The sequence below is a fragment of the Dermochelys coriacea genome, chromosome 2 (genome assembly GCF_009764565.3).
Source record: "Dermochelys coriacea isolate rDerCor1 chromosome 2, rDerCor1.pri.v4, whole genome shotgun sequence".
NCBI lineage: Eukaryota > Metazoa > Chordata > Testudines > Dermochelyidae > Dermochelys > Dermochelys coriacea.
The window spans coordinates 262,407,795-262,433,385 of record NC_050069.1 but is presented as its reverse complement, the minus strand read 5'-3'; the positions used below and the strand labels follow the sequence as shown (position 1 = coordinate 262,433,385).

At 42.7% G+C, this 25,591-nt stretch overlaps 1 long non-coding RNA gene across 1 annotated transcript; it reads right to left on the bottom strand.

The window, feature by feature from the left end:
• Window positions 1-3,429: 3,429 nt before the first annotated feature.
• On the bottom strand, window positions 3,430-25,365 carry LOC122459066. Its single transcript, XR_006279508.1, has 3 exons — window positions 25,355-25,365; window positions 14,612-14,617; window positions 3,430-3,529 (listed from the first exon to the last, which is right to left on the bottom strand). It is a non-coding gene; the product is annotated as an uncharacterized LOC122459066 (long non-coding RNA).
• Window positions 25,366-25,591: the final 226 nt, after the last annotated feature.

The following is a 25,591-nucleotide window of genomic DNA, read 5'->3' as shown; positions in this document are numbered from 1 at the left end:
ACAATTTTCTGTTCAAAAAGTTAGAGGGAAAGCTTTCAACCAACCTTAGTCACACAGTATTTATGTTCCCTGACTGGATGAGTAATGGTAAAAAAGAAGGAGAAAGCATGATCCAGAATAATAAATTTTAACCCTTGTAGATATTCATTTATTCGTTACCACTTAGTGAACCACACTTCTATTATGTCTCTTCTGTCTTCATACTAGAGGGGAAAATCATGAATTAAGTACTAAACAAATCAGCTGCTTCATCCCACAGGTTTACAGATGAAAAAGTCTGACTCACTTATGTCTCCTTCACAGGCAAAGACGAAGTCATGTTATGGAGGAGACAAATGTTATGCCACTCATTTTACAGAAACAGACTCTCTCTGTGTTGTCAGCTTCAAACATAACTCAGTTTTCTATGGTATGTTCAATATAATATGCCAGAAATTCACTAGAAAGATTTTCCCCTTCAGTTGGCATGGCAGCATAATTTACGGAGTAAAAAATATTGATTCGGAAGACGAAAAACACCTCTTCGGTAGTATATACTATGGCATTAGTATTAAAGATGTCAACATTGGAGCTGTTCGGCTTTCTGTATGAACATTATTCTCAGTTCAGTAAAAGCAGTTATCTGATTTCTCTAAGGAAATCCTCTTAAGTTTTGGGGTTTTCTGATAATTTGGGGAAGAGGAAAACAAAAACAAAGCACTCATTCAGAATCAAGGTTTTCCATAAGAACTATGGGAATGAATGAAATGCCCCAATCTCTTTGCAGATACTGTTCCTGCTATAACATCATAGAAGCATAGAAGATTAGGGCTGGAAGAGACCTCAGGAGGTATCTAGTCCAACCCCCTGCTCAAAGCAGGACCAACGCCAACTAAATCATCCCATCCAGGGCTTTGTCAAGCTGGGCTTTAAAAACCTCAAAGGATGGAGATTCCACCACCTCCCTAGGTAACCCTTTTCAATGCTTCACCTCCCTCCTAGTGAAAATGGGATCCTTTTAGCATTTCCTTTTTGCCATCAGACTGTGAAGACTAGACAGCTGGTGTTCAGCCCCCTATGGGTCCACAGACTATATCTAAGGGATGTGCAAAAGGTAACTATGAAAATAAAGTTACAAATCCCAGAAAAGCATTCTGTTTTTATCATTCAAAATATCTGAATACTCCCACCAAAAGGTCAAGACCCGGAAGTATTGTCGTTACCATAGAAGCCCGTAGTTTAACGTCCTTTCTCATGTTGTGTCAAATGTCGTGTGGAACATGCAACATTTATAGATGAATTCTATTCAGTCAGTTTTCAGTCAAAGACTTCTATGGTAGGGGTCCACGGAGGACAGGTTGAATTTCCAAAGAGGTCCACACCTCCATTTGAAAATTTTTAGGAGTTTGCAAAAGTGTGAAAAAAGGTTGAAAACCACTGGTCTAGACCCTCTCAATTCAGCTTCTTCTTTTTTTCTTAGTTTATGCCAGGAGTTTTGTTTTTGTTTTAGTGTGAAACCGCAGAACTGGAATTAATTTGCAAACTGGACACCATCAAATTAGGCCTGAATAAAGATGAAGTGGTTGGGTCATTACAAAACCTAAACCTAATTTCCCCCTACTGTTACTCACACCTTCTTGTCAACTGTTTGAAATGGGCCATTCTCATTACTACTACAAAAGTTATTTTTCCTCCCTTGATATCCTGCTGCTAATTGAATTGTCTTGTTAGACTGACCTCACACGTGGTAATGTAACTCCCATCCTTTCATGTATTTATACCTGCTCCTGTATTTTCCACTCCATGCATCTGATGAAGTGGGTTCTAGCCCATAAAAGCTTATGCCCAAATAAATTTGTTAGTCTCTAAGGTGCCACAAGGACTCCTCATTGTTTTTCCTTCTTTGTTTGCTATCTGCTAGCGGAACCTTAAGGGTGAAACAATAAAACATCCTAAAAACCTTGGAAGGGCATTTCTTCAGCTCTCAGGCCACCTGTGAGCTGTTTATTGACAGATAAAGTCAGAACAAGTGCAAGAAATCAGGACTTTCACATCTTCCATAAAACATCTTGATGAAAATTATTTACCACTGCTGCCTCTGGAAGTGAAGTAATCTTGTTTGTAAGGATGCCTGGGTGGCGTCTTAGGCAGCAAACATCCATCATCTTAAATCTGGCTTCTAATAACTGAACTCATATACACAAAGACCCTATTACTCTTATTGCTAACACACAGCTTGCACAAAATGTGATTTGGAGGGAAAACTGTGGATTTACCAATCTCAGTTTCCTCAGCCTGTTCTCGGTACTCATTGTTATGCCTTAAAGTACATCCTTCTGTCTCTTCCTTGCTACTCAATGCTCTGCATGTGTACAGGTCGAAGAACTGCTTTACCTCCATGGGAGCTGTGATCTTTGGAAGTAGGAAGGATACTTTTTGGGGAAATTTTATTCTCCACCTCCTCCCTCTCTTTTCACTACTGCTGTCTCTGCTCCTGTTTACATAAGAGTACTTCCAAGTATAAAGCTGAGCAAAGGGGGAACATCAGATTTGTATCTGTGCTGTTTTATTTCTCTAGATTTTCTGTCTCTCTCCAAATTCGCTTGTTTCAGGTGAACTAAATGGGACAAAATATTACCACAAAAAAACTAGATACAGGCCTGAATCAGAATCCCAGATCTGGTAAGTGCCAGACTCTTGGGAAGCTCAGTTGTTGGACCCAAACTTTGCTGGGGCTCGTATCGTGGGCAGCAGGTGAATCATGGGCTTGGGGATGCTAGCCTCTGGTTGGCACGCCCCTTCTGGCCAGGGCTCTGCCCCTTCTGCCCCCACCAGAGTTTCCCCTACCAGTCCCAGGCTGCCTGAATGCCCACCCCCCCAGGCCCAGAGCGCCAGGCAGGCAGGCAGCTGAATGCAGCCCCCAGGTCCAGTGTGGCGGGTGGGCCAGCGGGCAGCACGGCCCCCAACCTTGGCGAGCCAGGTGGGCGGGCAGCGTGAGCCCCTGGCTGCAAGCCAGCAATAGCCCCCAATAGCCCCAGCCCCAGCCCAGGGCAGGGATGCCAGAGCCCTCCAAAAAGTGGGGGGGGACAGGGGCCCCCACTCCCGCGGCCCGAGGTGGAGGCAAAAGCAGCCCCCTGCCCATGTCCCAAGCCCCGTACCCAGGACAGGCATGGCAGAGGGACCCAGGATCCCCACAGCTGCCCATGCAGCTCTTATCATGGCCTGACTGCGGCTCCGAGTTGTCCCCCCGGCTGGAGCCGGGCCGGGGAGAGCCGCACTAGGGAGCTGTGAGGAGCTGACGATGTGGATGGGCGGTGAGCCCAGGGATGTGGGGACATGAGTCAGGGGCTGCTCTCAACCACCCCGGACAGATGGAGGATCTACCATGGCTCCCCACAGTTGCCTGGGATCCCCAGCCGGGCTCCACACTGGCCTGGCCAGGCTTGGGGCCTCAGGGGGGAAGAGAAGGGGAAGGAGGTGGGGTCCACCCCGGTGAAAAGTGGACAGGCTAGGCCGATCCACTTTCAAAAACTGGGAGGGCCCTGTCCCCCTAGTTCTGGCACCACTGGCCTGAGGCCCCAGCCACAGGGGAAGGAAGAGCCTCCGCAGACGGCGGTGGAAAGTAGGAGGGGGCCTGGGAGTGGAGTGTGGGCAGAGCTACGCAGGCAGTTTGGGTTGGCACAGCCTTCCCCTGCCTTTGATACCTGCCGCCCATGGCTCCTATCTTTATAATGGAGAAGAAAAACACTCCAGGAACAGAACTGCAAGGACAGATTTCCAGCTGATGTAAATCAATGTGGCTCCATCCAAATCAGGCGAGCTATGTATATTTTTGGCAGAGGATCCAGTCCCAAATCAGAACACCCCAGAACTTTGGGAGAGGTCTGAAATTTGCAACTGACACCCATCCCTACTAACATCCTAGAAAGTCTCTGTGAAACACAAGACCATTGAATGATCTAAGACCTGTTTCTTATATGTCTACTGTGGGGGTTTCCACAATCTTTGTCCTATCTGTCCATCTATCTACATATACAGGCATTTTTGTGTGTTCACCATGAGAATATTTTTTTCTCAAGGTACAGAAAACATACTGAGGACTCACCAGGTCCTAATATTTTTAGGACTGTCATGCAGGGAGTCTCCTTTTCCTCCCATAAGTGAAGAAGATGTGAAATGTAGTCGTTAAAACATGGTCAAGGGTGCTTGCTGTTTTTTCTTGTTTAGACTCATTTCCACTGACAACTCAGGAAAACCCAAGCCATCTACTGAATATGTATGTGTAGAATGGATTGTCTCTGCTTAGGCTCAGCACTGCATGAAAGCGACTAAGCAAAAAGGGAGGAGAAACCCTATTTTTCCCATTTCTAGGGCTTGCTTGAGCTTCTCCTTGAAAAGCGCGGAAACTCTCTTGACAGGCTATGTAGCTCTGTTGAACTGCAGTTTCTTAAATGTTCATAAACCAGTGCACTGATTTAAAGTCAGAGAATCAACCAGCCACAGAATGCCGAGGACACAAATTCCTAATGGTGGAAATAGATGCGGTGAAGTCTAGTTTAACTCGCACAGATATAGCTGGGGTTTGTCCACCCAACCCCACAGATCTCCTGAGATCCATAGCCAGGACAAAGGCCTTGCATTTCTACACTGCCTCCCAACCCACCGTATGGGATCAGGATGATGCTCCAGAGAACAGCTGTGTACACTCCAGTTCCTCCTCCATCCCTAGCAAGTGGAACAGCTATCCAGAAGAGCATACTGAGTGTTGTTTGCAGGAATAATAGAGCATGTAGCAGAGCCCTACCCCCTTCTAGGACCCCTGCAACCAGCCTGCATCCAATGATTTTAGCTACCCTCTGCTCACAGGTGCAGATGTTAGCATATAGCTCCAAGTTATTATAAAATAACCCAGTGTCGGGGACTGGGTTATGCATCAAAACACAATCTGACCATAAAAGAACAGAGCTTTACTTCCTCAGGTAGCTGAGTGGAGCTCAGATACACCTGAATACCTGGGCCATTGACTCCACTAATATAAGGGAGAGCAGAATTTGATCATACCGTGTGGTACTGTTTTCATCAGCTTCAGAAAACTACCTGTCTCAGGTTGGTGTTGCTATCCACCATCCTATATACTGAAGTATCACTTGTGTCTTTTAAGGTGGTCTGGAATAGTTTACACCTCTAAGATAGGTGAGTAAATCACATCAACACCAATTTCAACACAAGTTTTGTTGTACAGGTGAGAGCACTCTGTGAGTTTGGTGGTGCTGTTAGCTATATTTTAGAGGATTAGAAAGCTGGATCATATAATGGCTTTATTGTGCCCTAAGCACAGTACATTTCCATGTTGTTATCTTCCTACTTTTATTGAGTAACTAATTTAGGTAAAGACAGTTACTTTAAGTTGTAACAGTGTACTTATTTTTTCGATCCCCTTTGCCAAGTAAAAGGACTACAGCTGTAACATCAAAATATACCATCTACGGGTATACTAAAAGCATACGATGATGCATCTCTTTTTTAAAATAAAATATAGCCAATCAACACAGTAGTAATATTCCAGGGACAAATATATGCCACCGCATCCTGCATTGGAAAACATTTCCTCTGTTTCACTTCTCATACATTATTGCAAAGCTATACTGTGGATAAAAACAACCATTTGGAACCCTCCTCAATCAGCCTTTCAGTTGGTTGAAAGTCTAGGGCTCTGACGCTGTCAGTCAGAATTTTCCGAACCTTTGGGAAAACATACACTTAAAAAAAATAACAGCAGTTTCAGGTTTGCAACCTCTAAGATGGCTTGTGGTAATAACCACCCATCAAATGGAATTGATATTGGGGAAATCTGCTTTTAACTCTGCCAGCATCAAAGCAACATAAATTATATCCTCCCATAACTGTAGCTGTTTAATGGCTTTAGGAAAGCCAGCATGTTATATATTAGGAAGGCCTGTGTGTGCACACCCACACATACACATGAATTGAACTGACAGTATCCATTAATTGGATTTTTAATTAGCATAACAGCGTAATGCACTGCAATAACTGAAAGGATATTATGCAGAAGGTGTATTCCTTGCATTGCATTAAATAAGGCTTCGGTTGGGGCATGCCTTAGACAGGTGTTTAATGAAGAGGCAGATGTCCATAAATAAGGAGTACTAAGGGTGTGGCAAGCGATAAATATGGAGCCCTCAGGAGCATGAAGTTGGAATGGTGCAATTAAATATTACTCATTGGTATGGCAGCCTTTGTAAACAAGCATGGGGAAAAAGGGAAAGAAGAGATAATGGCATATAGCAAGAAAGCTCCATGAGACAGAAAGAAAAAGAGCAGCTTCACAGTCCCCTTCAGAGCTACACACAACACATGAACAAAATTCCACACTGCAGGATTAGGCTGGAGAAAAGTTACGAGAAGAAAGCTCTATTTCCTCCATAAATAACTGCAGCATTCGAGTGCGACAGAAAATGCCTGACATTGTTCTCATTGAATTCAATGAGAGTTTTGCCTAAAAAGTGAGGAAAGCCTTCAGGGTTTGTGTTACTGATATTTGCTTTCTGTATACATATTCTCTTTCCGTAATAGTTTGAATTAAAGGCTATGTTGCTGGAAGAGTAGAGCTGGAGAAACGAAGGTCAGGTAAACAGCAGTGTGGCCAACTCTCATAACTTTATCATGAGCCTTGTGATATTGGGGTTTCCCTCAAAGCCCCAGCTCCTGGAGTCTTGTGATGATGTGAGAATCACAGCTGTCATTTATTCTTCAAGAGACAAGCTCGGAGAGGTAACATTTTATTGGACCAACTTCTGTTGAAGGAGGGGACAAGCTTTCAAGCTGCACAGAGCTCTTCTTCTTGTTACCTTCTCCAGACCTGTGCGAGAACTCTGTGCAGCTCGAAAGTTTGTCCCTTCCACCAACAGAAGTTGGTCCAATAAAAGATATTATTCACCCACCTTGTCTTTCTCATTTCCTGGGACCACCCCAGCAACAACAATGCAAACAACATTTTAAGTAAGTTTCTAGCCCTTGTCGTTGAGAAGAAAAGCTTGAAAACATGATCTGAGTGTAACTTAAAGGCACAAAAACCAGAAAGTGAATAAAAAGAACACTAGCACTTAGTAGTAGTATTTTTTTCACAAAAATCTCCTGATTTTTTAAGTTGAGCTTGTGATTTTTGGGGGCCCAATTCATGATTTTTTTTTATAGTTGGGGTTGGTAATATTAAAACAGGCATTGTCATGCCTCCTGTATATAGTTCAGTGGTTTCTGAAAGGCTTGTTTTTATAGACATGCATGAAATTGATTGTCTTACCAATAGATAAGTATACCATTTTTAGGTTACGATTAATTGTAAGTGGATACTTTACAAGAAATCAGAGCTCAGACACCATTAAAACCCAGGGTCCCAATGTTCAGATACCACAGTGACAGGCATGGTATAAAAATCGGAACGAAATAAAATCGCGCCTAGAGCATCCCTAAATCTGAAAGAATCAAGGATTGGGCTTTAGTACAGGATTTCTGTTAAAAGCAAGATAATAGACTGACGTGGAAATCAGTGTGAGAAATTCTACCTTTCTCCACTTGAATCTTCATTTTAGTTTTGATTACGGACATTTTATTAGTGAGGGTAGAATACAACAGTTTGTGTAGCTAGATGACTCGTGCCTTTTGCGGTAGAAAAGCAAAAATAAAAACCAGCACCATACAAAGCTGCTGTTACATGCACCTTCATTCCCAAATAGTTTAGTGCCTCTCTTAGTCTTTCAAATTCAAAAGTATATATCTACAATGGATTGTACAAGAAAATATTTCAATGAGAATGTTGCCTTAACACTAACATTCTTACATGACTGAAGAATCGGGGAGCCTGATTGAGCACACTTATTGGCTTTCTAAAGCCAGCCATAAACTGTGCTAATTTTTTCCCCAATAAAGCAATGGTGTGTGTACATCCAGCCTACCTTTAATGCCATCTAGGTTCAGGTGGCCCCTGTCCTGAAAGGCAAAAAATACACGTTTTTCAATCATGTTAGTCCGACACAATTGAAAATCCTTCCTCAGACTCGTTAAGACACATAGCCACTTTAATAACAATACCCAGGTCTTATGATCAGTTGATTTCAAAGCATGTTATGAAGGAGGCATCATTATCCCCATTTTACAGATAGGAAAACTGAGGCACAAAGGTCAAGTGACATGCCAAAGTCTCTCAGCAGCCAATCCAGGAATAGAACTGAGGTCTTCTGAGTCCTAGTCCAGCACACTGCTCACTAGACCACACCCTGAAAGGGTAAGTGCTATGGAACGGGTTTCATTATCATTTTAATGAATACATAATAATAAAAATGTATTGTCTCATGTGCAGGGAGATGATGGTGGACATCAGAGAGATCCCAAAGTGCTTTTGGGACTGTATAGGCAATGATTATTCACCCACCATTAAAGTGCACCCACATGTGACATAAAATATGTCAACCAAGCTGTGACCATAATACCAAAAATGCTTTAAGCAATGGCAGTGGAGCCTGACTTTATCAGCTGGAGTTACACCAGCATGGAATTGTCAGGATGGTCCAGTGGTTTGAATACAAGCTGAGTTTTTGGAGATCAGGCTTAAATTCTATGCTTCCCCCAAATGCTTCTTTTGTGACCATCAAGAAGTTACTTAGTCTGTCTATATCTCTGCTCTTTACCTCGCCATGGGTGTTGTGAGTATAAAGATGTCTGTGTTTCTGAGTTGCTCTGATCCTCTTGTAATAGGGACTGCATAAGTACCTTAGAAAAAAGGCTGAAATTTAAGCAGGACACACTGTTTGCAAAGACTGAGATAGGAGTTGCATTGGTGGGTAGGACCTGCTATTTGCAGGATAGTACTTTTATTTCAACATTTTGGAACTTTGTCTCAAAATGGCACAAAACAACTGAAATTCCTTGCAAAGGAAAAGTTAAACTTGTTTTGGAATGTTGAACCATTTTATTTCAACACGATCAAAACATTTACTTCAGTTTCACTTTGTATTTGATTTGATAATGTCCAATGTAACACAAAATAAAAGTAATTCCAAATGCAAAGTTGTTTCAAAATGAAAAATTGAAACTTTTTGTTGTCAGATGTTTGTTTTCAGAACCCTCCCTTCCTCCCTCAGTTTTTCTCCAAAACAAAAATTAGGTGAAATTGACATGATTTCACAAAGCATTTAGATTTCAAAAGTTTCAGAGTAGCAGCCGTGTTAGTCTGTATTCGCAAAAAGAAAAGGAGTACTTGTGGCACCTTAGAGACTAACAAATTTATTAGAGCATAAGCTTTCGTGAGCTACAGCTCACTTCATCGGATGCATTTGGTGGAAAAAACAGAGGAGAGATTTATATACACACACACAGAGAACATGAAACAATGGGTTTATCATACACACTGTAAGGAGAGTGATCACTTAAGATAAGCCATCACCAACAGCGGGGGGGGAAAGGAGGAAAACCTTTCATGGTGACAAGCAGGTAGGCTAATTCCAGCAGTTAACAAGAATATCAGAGGAACAGTGGGGGGTGGGGTGGGAGGGAGAAATACCATGGGGAAATAGTTTTACTTTGTGTAATGACTCATCCATTCCCAGTCTCTATTCAAGCCTAAGTTAATTGTATCCAGTTTGCAACTTAGGCTTGAATAGAGACTGGGAATGGATGAGTCATTACACAAAGTAAAACTATTTCCCCATGGTATTTCTCCCTCCCACCCCACCCCCCACTGTTCCTCTGATATTCTTGTTAACTGCTGGAATTAGCCTACCTGCTTGTCACCATGAAAGGTTTTCCTCCTTTCCCCCCCCTGCTGTTGGTGATGGCTTATCTTAAGTGATCACTCTCCTTACAGTGTGTATGATAAACCCATTGTTTCATGTTCTCTGTGTGTGTGTATATAAATCTCTCCTCTGTTTTTTCCACCAAATGCATCCGATGAAGTGAGCTGTAGCTCACGAAAGCTTATGCTCTAATAAATTTGTTAGTCTCTAAGATTTCAAAAGAACGGCATTTTTCAACTGGAAAATGGGTCCATTAAAGTTTCTCTGACCAGCTCTACCCAGTATCCTGTCTCTGATGGCTACAAGCACTTTATGCTTCTGAGGAAGCTGCAAGAAACCCTAAAGAAGGCACATGCAGGGTAATCTGCCCCACTCCTGAATGTTATGTCTCCTTCTAATCTCTAATAGTTAGAGACTGATATGAACCTGAATCGTGAGGTTTAATATCTCTTCCAAAATTTCTTAGTTTAAACTATAACTCTTGATATTCATAAAAAAAATCTAATCTCTTTTTTAATCTCGTAAAATGTTTGGTTGCAAAGACATCGTGTGGCAATGAATTCCACAGACTGATTACCTGCTGAGTGAAAAATAATTTGCTTTTTTCATTGTTTAATTTGACACATTTTTAATCTCATTAAATGTTCCCTTGCCCTTGGATTATGAGACAGGGAAGCTCCCGATCTGCCTTCTCTAAATCAATCATTATTTTATATAAACTTTTATTCTGTCCCCTTTTATTCATCTCCTTTGTAAGATAAACAATTCCAGTCTTTCTTCATATGAACATATTTTCCATGTTCCATGTTGTCACCTTATCTGAACTTCCCTCTACTTCTACAATATCCTTTTTCAGATGCTGTGACCTCTACTGTACACACTGGTCTAAGTAATGCTGCCCCATTGATTTATATAGTGACTGTATAATAGTTTCCATATTATTATCCATTCCATTCCTTATGCATGCTATCTGGTTTGGTCTTTCAACTGCAGCTGCATATTGAACTGCAATCTGCACTGAGTTGTCTCTAATGCTGCACATGATGTTGATATCATTCTTTGGAAACTTGTCAGGTGTATGAACAGTTTGTTCTTCTCTCCACTGTTTGTTATTTTGTGGCTATCAGCACTGAACTTCATGTGACATCTTGCTGCCCATTCACCTAGCTTGATTATGTATCTTTGAAGTTCCCCACAGTCCTGGCTGGACTTTACTCATCTAAATAACTTGTGCCATCTGCAAAGTTAGCTACCTCACTACTCAACACCCCCATTCTCACCTCCACATTCCAGACCACTAATAAATATAGTAAATAACACAAATTAGTTTAGCACTTTGAGGCATTTTGGGATGTCTGTGGACATGAGAGACTATATTTTTATTATTTATTAATTAAAATGAGACTGAAACACTACTTTACACTCTGCCCTTGTTAAAGTGCCCATAACAGCACAAGGATGTCTCTAGCATATATTTCTTAGGATGCTTTTTTGCCATATTCTCAGCTGACATAAATTGTCATCGCTTTGGGATTTTTTGTAAGGGTATTGATTCTTTTTGCAAACTTCATTTTTGGATGGTAATGAAATTAAGAGCCTACTACATTCATTGCCCCTAAATCAATGCCGCCACAGTGGACAATTTTGAAGATGTCAGTTGAATGCCATTGCACCAAGATCAATGCTAACAAACTCTGCAAAGCAAATTTACATCATCCTTCGGCTGATGGAAAATGAAAGGTTGTCCGTGTCTAATAAAGAAGGGAAGGCAAGATTAAGCAGAGATGAATTTATTAACTGGCTTCTTAGTGCACTGGGAGAGGGCTTTCAAACTCAGGGCTATGCGGAGGTCAAAATCATGCATTATAATTATGTCCAAATCGTGAGCGGGACTCTCTTTTCACTATGTTAGGTTTACACTGGTTTAATTCCATTGGAACTGATTCTCTATTGTTGTCATCCTTTGAACTTGTGTGCGGTGAGCGTAAAATGCTGCCAAATCAGAGAAGAGAGGCAGATCAGATGCAAGGCAACGGAGAGTCAGGCACACTGATTGCAATGGAACCACTCTGACTTACACCACTGGAGTGAAGAGGAGAATCAGGCCCACAGGGTTCCAGAAAAGTACTAAGGGCCAGATCTTTAGCTAGTGTAAACTGGCATAACTCCAGTGATGTGAGACTAAAGAGCAGTTACAAGGGAATATCCTTTAGTCTTTGTTTCAGAGTAGCAGCCGTGTTAGTCTGTATTCGCAAAAAGAAAAGGAGTACTTGTGGCACCTTAGAGACTAACAAATTTATTAGAGCATAAACTTTCGTGAGCTACAGCTCACTTCAGTAATGCATCCGATGAAGTGAGCTGTAGCTCACGAAAGCTTATGCTCTAATAAATTTGTTAGTCTCTAAGGTGCCACAAGTACTCCTTTTCTTTTTAGTCTTTGTGTGTGTGAATTTAGTGCTTGCGAAAGCCCTGGAGATTGAAGTCCCCTCTTTTATCAAGTGCTGCAATAGGGCGGTAGCAACACAAGCCTCCCCACCAGTGGGTTTCACCCCTTTGTTGACTTTTGTCTTATACATAGACTGTAGACTCTCTGGGACCGGGATTATCATGTCACTATATGTGTGTGTACTGTGCCCAACAGAGCCAGGCTCTGATTATTGACTGGTGGGCTGTAGGCACTATTGTAATATATATAATACATTGTAATAAGTCAGAAAGTAGTACCACAATGAGTGTATTCGCGTCTTCTAGTGCCCACATAGAAGTAAGAGCATATTACTGCTACCAGTTAACAGAGCTGCTCCTTTAGCATGCAGCTGAGGTCTGTGTTTTGCTTCTGAAGGCTCTAGGTTCAAACCCCCATGCGAGTGATTGATAGATTTCCACCTTTCTTGTCAAGCAGGTCAGGTTCAAACCAGGTCATTAGATCTACATAATTGAACCGTTGCTAATAAAAAAAAAAAGCAGCTTTATGTAGCAGTGTTTCCTAGTCGACAGTCTTGCAAGTGCTGCTTTGGGGACACTGATAGAAAATGTTCAAATATTAGCAAAACCACCATTTAAAAAGAAAAGCTTTTTTCATCCCTTTCAGGTTGAATATGTTACCAAAAACAATGGCATTTAGCCATTTAAATTACCTTTGGCAAAGACACCGCAGTGATTCACCCAAGAGGCCATTATTCTACTTGGGATTGCTTTAAAATCCCCTTTTTTTTCATCACATACCATGCTGAAAGCCCCACTATTTCACATATCTCTTCTCTGCTGGCTCCAGAACTGTGCTTAACTGATTGAAAGATCATCAGTGTTTGCTGCTTCTAATGTACATGCACGTAGTTTAAAGGAAAGAGCTATAATTGGGGTTACTGGTCACCAGTAATTTGTGGATGCTCTGGGGTAGTGATCCTTCCCCACTTTATATTTTTATTCTGTACCCATTCCTGAAAACTGGTCTCCATGGGTAATATGCAGCTCCTATGTAGAGCTTCATTTAAGTCTAGGGCACTCAGTCCACAAGAGTGGGGCTTTAAAATGCATGTATAACCCTCTACTTATTTGTCCTGCATCTGGTGCATGATCCATACAGGTTATTGGTCTGTTACAGTTCCCAACCTGCAAGTCTGGATCTTCGGTGCACTTTTTAGAAATGTGTGCTATTTTCAGTTCTCATGATCCGTGGTTCAATTTCTAGTGGGGGTCAAAGGGTAGCTGATATAAATGATCTTTGGAAAGGGATCTGTTAACTGTTTACCTACTGCCCAATGGCATGAATGTTTAGGGCACTAAGCTGCAAAAGAGATAGTCTTCTCTCTACAGATAAGGTTTCTTCCAGGGTTCTAAGTCTGATTTTCATTCCTCCACCCTTAGGATAGGAAAAAGCTTTTCATCTCAAAACTTTTTAGGCAAATGCTGGGGTTCTTAATCATTAGTACTTGCTAAGGCAAAACCTCCTGTGGGTTTATGCTGGTCCTAGGCTTTGTGCTGGCCTTCTGCTCAGGGGTGAATTACGTCCCAAGGCTTTTATCCTTGAGCCACCCGTGTTGTAGGTTGAATTGGCTTGCTAAGTGTGGCATCTGGGTTCTGAAGGTTTGAATGGTTTAGCTTTCATGTCCTGGAGGGATCCATTTCATTATCCTCCTTTGCACCATTTCAGCTCCTTCCATGTCTCTGCTATAATGAGTGGAACTGATTGCCTTAGTTTAATTAGGTTCTTTTGCCGAGAACACTTAAACCACTTGCTGAGACTCGTTCTTCTGAGAGTGAGCGAGGCATGTGTTAGTGCCCTAAGAACAGAACAGGGAGTGGGCAATGCTGAAATTCTGAGCCCAGCTCTTACAATGGTACTCCCTCTGTGATCATACACATACCGCTTCATCTTTCTGCCTTCATTTCCCTGCCTACGAAATGAGCATAACAACAATTATTTGCCTGCATCACAGGGGTGTTGTGAAATTAATTCGTTTTCAACTTTGTCAAGTGCTTTGAAGATGAAAAGTGCAATACAGATTCCACATATTATTAATGTTGTAATTCCGTCATTGCGGCTACTTGGAAAAAAATCTTCTTGCAATTGTGTCACTCTTTTCCTCTCACTCTCCCACTAGGGCTTGCTATAAATTGATTAGGCCAAGGGAAAAACTGACTCCGCCAGTCAGTTGTATTGAAAACAGCCCTACAATTATGGCTTTGCAAGGGAGGGGAGTTACTATAACACAGTTGTACAAAACCAATTAAAATTAAAAAAACAGTTAAAACATAACAGAGATTGCTAGCTTCCTACGCCAGCAGTTTTATAAAAGATTATTAAAAATGAACCCCCTCACCTGGCCCTATAGATATTGTAGCCATCAAACTGTAAGAGAATCATTGACAGGCACAGAATTCTGAAACGTAATGACAGATAATCATGAAAATTAAACAGATACATCATTTTAACACATTATTTCTTTAAGCTTCTCATAGCAGAGGATGCTTTCTGATCCATTACCTAAAGTGAAGTCTTATGGAACTAGGGCTTTTGCTCTGTGCACATAGCTCCCTTATGGAATTTGTTGCCATTTGATATGAAGCCAATGGCCAATGGGAGCTGCCGGGGTGGCGCCTGCGGACGGGGCAGCTCGCAGAGCCACCTGGCCATGCCTCAGAGCCAGAGGGGGGAGAAGCTTCTGGGAGCTGCTTGTGGTAAGCACTACCCTGAGCCTGCACCCCTGAGCCCACCCTGTACCCCAATCCCCTGCCACAGCCCTGATCCCCCTCCTGCCCTCCAAACCCCTCGATCCCATCCCAGAGCCCCCATCTTGTACCCCAAGCCCCTCATCCCCAGCCCCACCCCAGAGTCCACACCCCCAGCCAGAGCCCTCACCTCCCTCATGCCCCAACAGCCTGCCCCATCCCTGATCCCCCTCCCGCCCTCCAAATCCCTCAGTCCCTGGAGCCCTCTCCTGCACCCTGAACTCCTCATTTCTGGCCCCACCCCAGAGCCCTCACCTCCAGCCGGAGTTCTCACCCCCTCCCACACCCCAACCCCCAATTGTGTGAGCATTCATGGCTCTGCCATATAATTTCCATACCCCGATGTGGCCCTCAGGCCAAAAAGGTTTGGCCACCCCTGGTTTATCTGGTCTTTTTCTTTTAAAATTGATTGTAGAGCACTGTACATAAGAACGGCCATACTGGGTCAGACCAAAGGTCCATCTAGCCCAGTGTCCTGTCCTCTGACAGTGGCCAATGGCAGGTGCTTCAGAGGGAATGAACAGAACAGGTGATCATCAAGTGATCCATCCCCTGCTGCCCAGTCCCAGCTTCTGACAAACAGAGGCTAGGGACACTGGTGCTGCCCATCCTAGTGAATAGCTGTTGATGGACCTGTCCTCTATGAATGTATCTAGTTCTGTGAGACAATTTTCATGACTAGAACTATATCCATTTTTATAAAAGAAAACAGCACTAATATTACATTCCACACCAGAGGTGCACTTTAATAGCAGGGGAAGAAGAGATCCTAATATCTAGCTGAAGTTTTAAAAGTGCTCTGGGATATATTTATGCTCAGACATCATAGCTGGGAATTGCAAAAGTGTCCAAATGCCATTGAAATTTTAGTGTGAGTTGGATGTCTAACCCCCTGAGATCTCTTGAATCTCCCAGCCACAAACATAAATGTCTAAAATATTTAAATGAATCTGAAATCATAAATCTGTAAAGTACAATAAAAATGTAATTTAATCTTCTAATGTACTTGTGATGGGGTGTATTCCCCATGCTGGCCCTGAAAGGTTTGAATTAGGCCAGGTGAGCCCAATCAACCAAATAAGCAGTGAACAGGGGAGAGATTTAGGCTGGGAAGGGGATTCTAATTGGAAGCAGACTTAGCTGGACAGGAACAGGAAGGGCCTGCATAAAGCCCAGGAACTGGGAGAAGAAGGGAGCTGCAGAGAAGGGGGCTGTAGCCATGCCTTGGGAAAAGGGGAGGTGTGTATGGGACTATAGAGGTTACCCCCTGGGAGAAAGTAGTTCGAGGCTGGCAAATGCAAATTGCAGGGGGAGGTAGGAAAAGTTTTAGGGGAAAAGCAGTAAGGAATATGAGAGCAGACCTTGGCTGGTGATTAGATGGCCCCTGTGCTGGGACCTGGAGTAGAGGGTGGGCCCAGGTTCTGCTACTAGCTACACATGGCACAGACAAAACAAATGACAGTAGACTGCCTGGAACAGCTTGTTCCAGAAAGACTGTTACCTTCCCCCCTGAAGTGGGAACCATGTAGTGATCTGGCCGGAGTGACCAAGGGGAGGCTGCAATTCCTGGAGTGAGAGGGGCCTGTGGGGTGAAAGGATGATGGGTAGGGGCACTGCCAAAGGAGGGCAGCACCTGGCAGAGCTAATCCCCAGGATGGCCAGGAGGTCGTGCCGCTAATGGTGAGTGGACCCCATCACAGTACTATTGCAATATTACTTGTGATTTTGCACTGGTAAGCTGTAGTGCTTGGGGTCATAACAGTCGAATAGTGTAGCACTTTTAAAATATGAATTGCATTGTACATCAATACCTAATTATATAGTGTTTACCCAGCATATGCCTTTAGGGTCTGCCCAGCGTCCAGCTTCCGTGCTCTCTGACTGCTCTTCAGCTCTCATGCCAAGTTGCTCCCTGAACCGTACGGAATGATCCCAGACTCACTAGAGACACGTTAACTAGCATCGGTATCAAGCCCTGAGTCCCTAGCTTTTTGTAGCCTTTTTCCTTACTGCTAAAAGAGTTTGTGGTTTTTTATTGCAGGATGTCTAATGTGGGTTCACTGTCCCACTGTAAAATCCTGGTGGAGAAAAGGCACTGTTGTTTTCCTATGAGGTTAAAAAGGCAAGGTTCAACCAGAGGCAGCTATTGCCTAGCTTCCTCTTGGTAAAAACTACAGGTGTCCTGTATCCTCTAAGATTGTAACAGCTCAATAACTATTGCATGTTTAAAAAAAGAAAAGGAGTACTTGTGGCACCTTAGATGCATATCCAAATGCATCCGATGAAGTGAGCTGTAGCTCACGAAAGCTTATGCTCAAATAAATTTGTTAGTCTCTAAGGTGCCACAAGTACTCCTTTTCTTTTTGCGAATACAGACTAACACGGCTGCTACTCTGAAACCTGTCATATTGCATGTTAGTTATCTTGCTGTAAATAAAACACCTCTTTGGCAGTGAAGACCTAACCATTGAGCATCTCTCCGGTAGATGTTGGTTATCAAGGGGTGTCAGGGGGCTGATCCTCCACATCAGGTTGTGACATGAAGTCCTTTCAAGTTCCTCTTCCCCTCCACCTCCTCATATGTGGGATTCCCCAACAAAGATGGCTGATGTGAATCATTTCCTCATCCATTCAATTTCTGTTGCATTTTTGAGGGGAAAGAGGTTGGTTGGAAAAGCTCCTTTCCCTCCAGGTCTGCTGAATGCATTATGAATCCACATTTGGGTTGGCTCACCAGTGAGGCAACAGCCATCGGTAATAGCTGAAGACCCGTGATGACAACGTCTTTTCATAAGGTCAAGCCCATCAATTCCCTGCTTCCGATACAAACATTTAAATCCACTGCACAGTAATCCCGGTGCATTCATGAAAAGCAAGCACAAAATTATATAGGCACCAGCCTAATACACATGTTCAATATTCCAGTCAGAATATATCTGGTTACAAACAGAAATGTAGGCAACAAGCTATATCCACAGCTCCTGTACATTGGCACAGCTCCAGTGCGATCAACAGAACTTACACTTGAGACCAGCTGAGAATCTAACCCATGATGTCCGTCATGGAAAAAATGTTGCCAGGATTAGATGGTAGCTAGATTAAAGAACGCTGTGCTACCGCACGTGGCGATGCATTCTGAAGAAGCGATTAGCCAACTCCCTAAGCACATACGGATGCCCAATACAAGAAATGATTGGTTAATGTCTTAATGAATAATCATGTCAAGTTCTGCTGCTGTTAGTCAGAGGGGGCCTAGTATTTGTTGTTCACAAGTATTTGGCTGACTGCTGGGCTGAAGACTGGTCTCGTGGTTAAAGCACAAGCTTAAGCTTCAGGAAACTGCTGTTCAGTTCCTTGCCCTGCTGCAGGCTTCCTATGTGAGCCTGCGCACATCAGTTAGCCGCTCGGTACTTCACTTTCCCCAACTATAAAATGGGGATAATAGCACTTCCCTACTTAAGGGGCAGTGTTGTGAAGATGGCATGAAAGACTGAGGCACTTAAATACTGTAGTCATCGGGGGCATAAAGATAATGATGCTCACTAAGCTACTTCTATATCATTTGAAGCTTAGATACTTCATAGGAATATTGTAATTCTCTCTTTCTCTCTGTGTGTGATGTTAGCTGCTAGTGGGGCACAGAGATGATATAGTATTACTAGCATATGTAAGACTTCACCTTTTGCTCAAGCAGTGTCATCCTGTGTTGCTGTCACTGAAAAAAACCAGGTTCTGATCCCGATTGTATGTACTCTGTTTTTCGCAGCACGTGAATTTTGTTGCACTGCAGTGATTTTTTTTTTGTCAGCTGGAAGTTTGTCTCTTAAACAGATTTTTTTCCCCTAAAAGTTTGTAACTATATGCAGCCCACAGTAGAATGTCAAAGGGTTAGATTTAAGAAACAGACTGAGCAGCAGCTTCTATATTTTCAGACTTAAAACCTAATTGAATTTACAATTAAATTTAACTTATTACCTCAGAAGTGCTGATCATCAAAATATATGTAAAACCTCTTCTTTCTAACATTAATTTTCATTCCTCCCATAATGAGTTTATTTAGCTTTCGGCAGAACTAATTCTAAAAACATAATTTGTTTTTGAGTGATTTTCAGGCAGGGTTGGGTGTTGGTTTTTTTTAAATGAAAACTGATATGAGAATCATATCAACACAGCAACAGTTTCAGAAATGATTTTCACTGTTGGTTTGAACATGAGATTTCTGATTACTGCCGGCTGAGCGAGAGCAAATCCCAGCGGACGTAGACAAGGAGTTAAAATATCATAGGTCAGATCTTTCTTCTCTCTCCCTGCCCTCAAGCCTGAGGCACAAGCTAAAAGAACTTTGATTGCTGTAACTTGCAATGGTATGTAACACCCACCTATGGACCATGATATCAACAGGGGTTGCTGGAGTACAGCATACTGTAGCCATGCCCCCTCACAGGCTTCTGGGAGCTCATCAGGAGAGCTCCTCCCATGGGGGTGAGAGGAAATCTTCAGCTCCCTTGTTAGAAAGCTTTAAGTCCCCATTGCATATCAGAGCACTGCCAAGAGACTTAGCAGGCCTGAGGATCTGGTCCCCCAGGTGAGCTGGGACATAAACCCTTGCCTATGCCAAGAGGTGCAGAAAGAAAAGAATTAACACAAAATGTCAGCAGGCTGGAAGCCACAGCAAACCTGATTTGTTGGCCCATCAGAAGGGGAGGGATCAGTGACAGGATCAAGGATGCGGCCCAGACTCCCCCTCAAATCCTCCCCCCCCCTTCCTCTGGCAACATTGCTGGCCACTGACTTCCTCTCACCCTATCTTGGCTCTACTTGAACATATCAGAACTTCTACGAACCTGCTTGCCACTCAGTGTGACTCAATTATCTTTCCTTCTCTTCAACCTGCTCTCTCTGCCCCCTCTCTGTGTCCCTCTTCATGTGCTAGCTACAGTCTAATTTAGACTCTTCTCTTTGGAGAAGGGATCGTATCTTTTTGTTTAAGGATGTTCTGGAATTGCTTGGCTGGCTCGAGATAGCAGATAAACTTGAGAGTCAGAGGTTTCACCCACTACATTCTTGCAGGAAAATCATATAGGGCTAGACCCTTAGCTGGTGTAATCCACTGTCGTCAGTGGAGCTACCCTGCTTGACTCGTGGCCAATTATATCCACCTTTGTTTTGTTTGTTGTTTGTTTGTTTGGCTTTTGCACAGAGGGACCCTGTGTCTCCAGCGGAGTAGCCTCCACTTAGCGTCTGATTTCTGACGCTTCCTTTCCCACAACCGCTGTTATCTACTGAGTTATCTACTCCTCATTTGCTGAGTTACAACTACTTCAGATAGTGAGCTCTTCAGGACAGAAATCATGGGCCAGATCATCATCTGGGGTAAATCAGTTCTGCTCCAGTGACTTCAGTTGGACTCAGCCAATTTACACCAGCTGAGGATCTGGTCTGTATTGTCTTATACTGCTGTAACTATATTGCTATTTATGAAATTCAAAAAGGGTTACAAACTGTCTTGGTTTGACATCTGGGCTAATTCTGGTCAGTTCTTGTGTTCATAGATTTTTTTTTTAAGGCCAGAAGGCATCATGATGATCATCCAGTCAGTTCTCCTGCTTAATGCAGGTCAGAGCATTGTAGTCCAAAGCACTTCACCCAATAACTACTGCATCATGCCCATAACTTCTCTTTGAGCTATAGCATATATTTTTAGGAAGACATCCAGATATAAAGACTTGAAGTGATGGAGAATCCACTGTTTCAATGGTTATTTACCTTCGCTGTTAAAAATTTGCACTCTATTTCTCATCTGATTTTTTTTTTTTACAAGCTTCAGCTTCCAGCATTAACTTTCAATATGCTTTTGTCTGCTAGATTAGAAGAGCTCTCTCCCCTCCCAGCCTCCCCCCCCCCGCCATTCCCCCAGTTGGATCTCTTCACCACCAGACAAAGTATTTTCTTATTCTCCCATTTTCATATATGTACATAAGATGAAGACTACAAATATTTTAGACTTCAAATTGTTCCCTTGCTGTTACACTGTGCAAAAATTAATCAGACTGTCTTCCTGCATGTTTATGGGAACCTCAGAAAGCATCCATGGGACGAACGAATCAGTACACTCATCACCTTAGTATATAGTTTCTATGATTCTCTCCTTGTGTGGTTGCTCCCTGATGCTCTTGTGAGCATATACAGGAAGACAATCATCTTTGATTTAATTTATGCACAGTGTTTCAAGTCCAACCTATTTGTATTCTTCACAACATGTACCTATACCATGAAGGGAGAATAACAAAGTATGTTGTCTGCTGGTGAACAAATTGCAGCAATATGAAAAAATTACAGCAGGGAATTGCAGAGTTAAATTAATGGAACAAAAGTGCAGCCGCCACTTTAACAGCAGCAATTCAGAGACATGAAAGCCTTTCTCCTTTGATCATGAAAACCAGAGTGCACTAGGGATGGCAATTGTGACTAACAGAGTAGACACATTTGCATCTTGCATCTTTCCGGCCCTTCTCCTGAGAATGAAAAAAGAAAAGGAGTACTTGTGGCACCTTAGAGACTAACAAATTTATTAGAGCATAGGCTTTCGTGAGCTACAGCTCACTTCATCGGATGCATCGGATGCATGAGAATGAAAGAATGTGGTGCGTTATCTCATTCACTGTGATAGTGTACCTCCCTCCATTCTTAAAGTGAGAGCCCGGTGACTGGTTCCATCATAGAGAACCCCTTGGGACTGTCACCTGATGTGCTGAGATTACCTCTGAGCCATTTTACCTGCCAGCTTGGGACTCCAGAACCCTGTTGTGTTGAGCCAGACATACTAGCCTGCTGCAACCCAGACCCAGGTCTGGTCTACGCCCCCAAAGCTGCAGAACTTTAACCAAAAACTGCTCAGCAGATCACCTATCTCCAGCAACCAGCCACCCAGTTTCCAGTGGGATCCAAACCTCAAATAAATCCGTTTTACTCTGTATAAAGCTTATACAGGGTAAACTCATGAATTGTCCATCCTCTATAACACTGAGAGAGAGATGCACAGCTGTTTCCCCCCCCCCCCCCGGTATTAATCACTTACTCTGGATTTATTAGTAAACAAAAGTGATTTTATTAAGTATAAAAAGTAGGATTTAAGTGGTTCCAAGTAATAACAGATAGAACAAAGCAAGTTACGAAGCAAAATAAAACAAAACCCTCACATCTAAGCCTAATACATTAAGAAACTGATTACAGATAATATCTCACCCTCAGATGTTCCAATAAGCTTCTTTCACAAACTAGGGGTTTTCTTATGACTGGAACCCCCTTTGTCCTGTTCACCCCCCTTTTATAGCTTTGGCACAAGGCAGGAATCCTTTATCTCTCTGAGTTTCCACCCCTCCTTCTAAATGGAAAAGCACCAGGTTTAGGATGGATTCCAGTATCATATGACATGCTCACATGTCCTGTGAGACCTCTAGTCTCCCAGGGCTGGCCCGCACACAGCTCCTAGCTCAGAAGGTTTGCAAGTAAATGGAGCCATTTACAACTACTTGTCCTAGTCAATGGGAGCCATCAAGATTCTAAACCACCATTAATGGCCCACACTTCGCATAATTACAATAGGACCTCAGAGTTATACTTCATATTCCTAGTTTCAGATACAAGAATAAAAGAAAAGGAGTACTTGTGGCACCTTAGAGACTAACAAATTTATTAGAGCATAAGCTTTCGTGAGCTACAGCTCACTTCATCGGATGCATTTGGTGGAAAAAACAGAGGAGAGATTTATATACACACACACAGAGAACATGAAACAATGGGTTTATCATACACACTGTAAGGAGAGTGATCACTTAAGATAAGTCATCACCAACAGCGGGGGGGGGGGGGGGGGGAAGGAGGAAAACCTTTCATGGTGACAAGCAGGTAGGCTAATTCCTGCAGTTAACAAGAATATCAGAGGAACAGTGGGGGGTGGGGTGGGAGGGAGAAATACCATGGGGAAATAGTTTTACTTTGTGTAATGACTCATCCATTCCCAGTCTCTATTCAAGCCTAAGTTAATTGTATCCAGTTTGCAAATTAATTCCAATTCAGCAGTCTCTCCTTGGAGTCTGTTTTTGAAGCTTTTTTGTTGAAGTATAGCCACTCTTAGGTCTGTGATCGAGTGACCAGAGAGATTGAAGTGTTCTCCAACTGGTTTTTGAATGTTATAATTCTTGACGTCTGATTTGTGTCCATTCATTCTTTTACGTAGAGACTGTCCAGTTTGGCCAATGTACATGGCAGAGGGGCATTGCTGGCACATGATGGCATATATCACATTGGTAGATGCGCAGGTGAACGAGCCTCTGATAGTGTGGCTGATGTGATTAGGCCCTATGATGGTATCCCCTGAATAGATGTGTGGACAGAGTTGGCAACGGGCTTTGTTGCAAGGATAGGTTCCTGGGTTAGGTACAAGAATGATACATTCATGAAAATAGGATGAACTCACTCAGTAAATTATACGCTTTGCAATGATACCTTACAAGAGACCTTTTACATAAAGGATATTCCAGTTGCATCCTATTCACACTTATAAGCATAATTCCATAAAACATATGGAGTGCAACGTCACAAACCCCACTTCTAACCATGAGACTTCCACTATCTCTACATGCTTGCTTTTGTGTCCCTAGCTTATGTCAAGCCCCAACACCTACTAGCTATTTGGGTGGGGTATCCATGGGAAAGATAGGTCCCTAGGTATAAAAACAAATGATCATAAGAGAGAAGGGAAACTACCCAACCTTAATACAATGTACTAATGGTGGAGCTATTCTGGAGGACAATCCAGATCCATTCATCTCTGTGATGTAACTAATTGGTGCATTTGGCTTTTAACTGAAAGGCTGGTGACTTGAGCCCCACCCCACAATGGCTCTTTGGACAATCAGGGTGGCCCAGTGGTTAGGGCATTCCATTCTCTGTTCTGCCACAAACTCCCTGTGTGGCCTTGGGCAGGGGTCTTAGGGTGGGACTTCCTGGTGAGCAGGATGCACCCTCCATCTGTATGTCAGAACTCCAAGGAAGATGGTGCCACCATCCCATGAGATCACATAGCTCCACAATTCTTCTCAATGCTGATCTGTACCTCATGTCCCAATCCAGCCCTTCACTTCAGAACAGATTCTGGCTTTGTCAGCAATGCTATGGTAGTTCAGAAGCAAACATAACCATATTCCATTTTGGGGCCAACTTGTAGAAAACTTGCTTTGGTGACCATTCTTATTGACATTTCTATCTCTACCTGGCACCCATAATCCCTATGCGGATGATAGCTCTAGAATGATCGTGTTTTTCTGCAGTACAGTGTCACAACATGTATTCTGAAATTGTTCTGTTTGATCCACACTTTATTATGCACCCTGACACATTGTCACTACATGAAGAATCACTTCCGTCTCACACATTAGATTCCAAAACTGTGAGAGTTAGCATTGGGGCCAAAAGGCTATCCCTAAGCAAGCTCATGCATGAGGCTTGAACTGTTCATGGCACTGCAATTATAATTTGAATAAACAGTTTCAAATCATAGCAAGGTTTTAGGCACAATCAATGTGTCTGAGTATAAGCAATTATAATAGATAAGCCTAAAAACTTTTTTCTGAGACTCCTGCGGTGCTGTAGGTGAACAGTAGATAGCTCAAGGTCATTTTGATCTTTCCAAAAGAGAAAACATTTGCCTTTAAAAGTCATTATCTATTTCTTCAGGGGAAAAAATGGTATAAAAGTAGGTTACACTGATTACTGCAAGTTAAATGATTGATTAAAATGTATGGCCTTTGGGGTTGATTTTGATGTCCCAGTAATGTAAGTCAATAGTATCTCTAATGTGGATGGAGTTGCACTGGTTCAAAACTGGCACGAGAGAGGATACAAGTTTAAAACATTGGGGGCGGTGAGAGTCGGAATTAGGTCCAGATTCTCAGCTGGCATAAGTCAGTGAAGCTACACTGATTTTTTTTTTTCCAACCAGCCAAGGTTTGGGCCTTTGCACTGTGAAGTTGCTCCTGGTTCCAAGTGACTGTATTGGGGACGAAGGCTCAAAATCTATTTATCCACACCTGTGCTAACCCGTTGTAATGAAATGGTGTTGCAAGAGTATAAACAAGAGCAGACTTTACTTCACTCTACAATGGGTGCCATAAAAATGAAAAATGTTACCAACCCTTATCACATCGTGGTATCTGAGATACCAATGTAATTTCCTGCTCTTATCCAGAGGCACGCATTGATATATCTTAGATACAGCAATATGGTAACTTCATACGTGTAGATGTTGATTTCTGTCTATCTGGATCTTGTACCACTCTGATCCCCATAGTAACAGCATCTGAATGATTTCATACTCTTGTAAGTGAAAGGAAAGGATCTATGACAGTAAGTCATCTATCATTGGATATTTGGTAACTTCATAACTGATACAAATGTACTTTGTTCTCCAATTTTAAATCCTTGCAAGTCATCAGTGACAAACTTGTTACCTGATGGCTATTGGATGGGCTATGGGAAGAGACTCTGGTGGTCTCAGTCCAGTTCTTAGT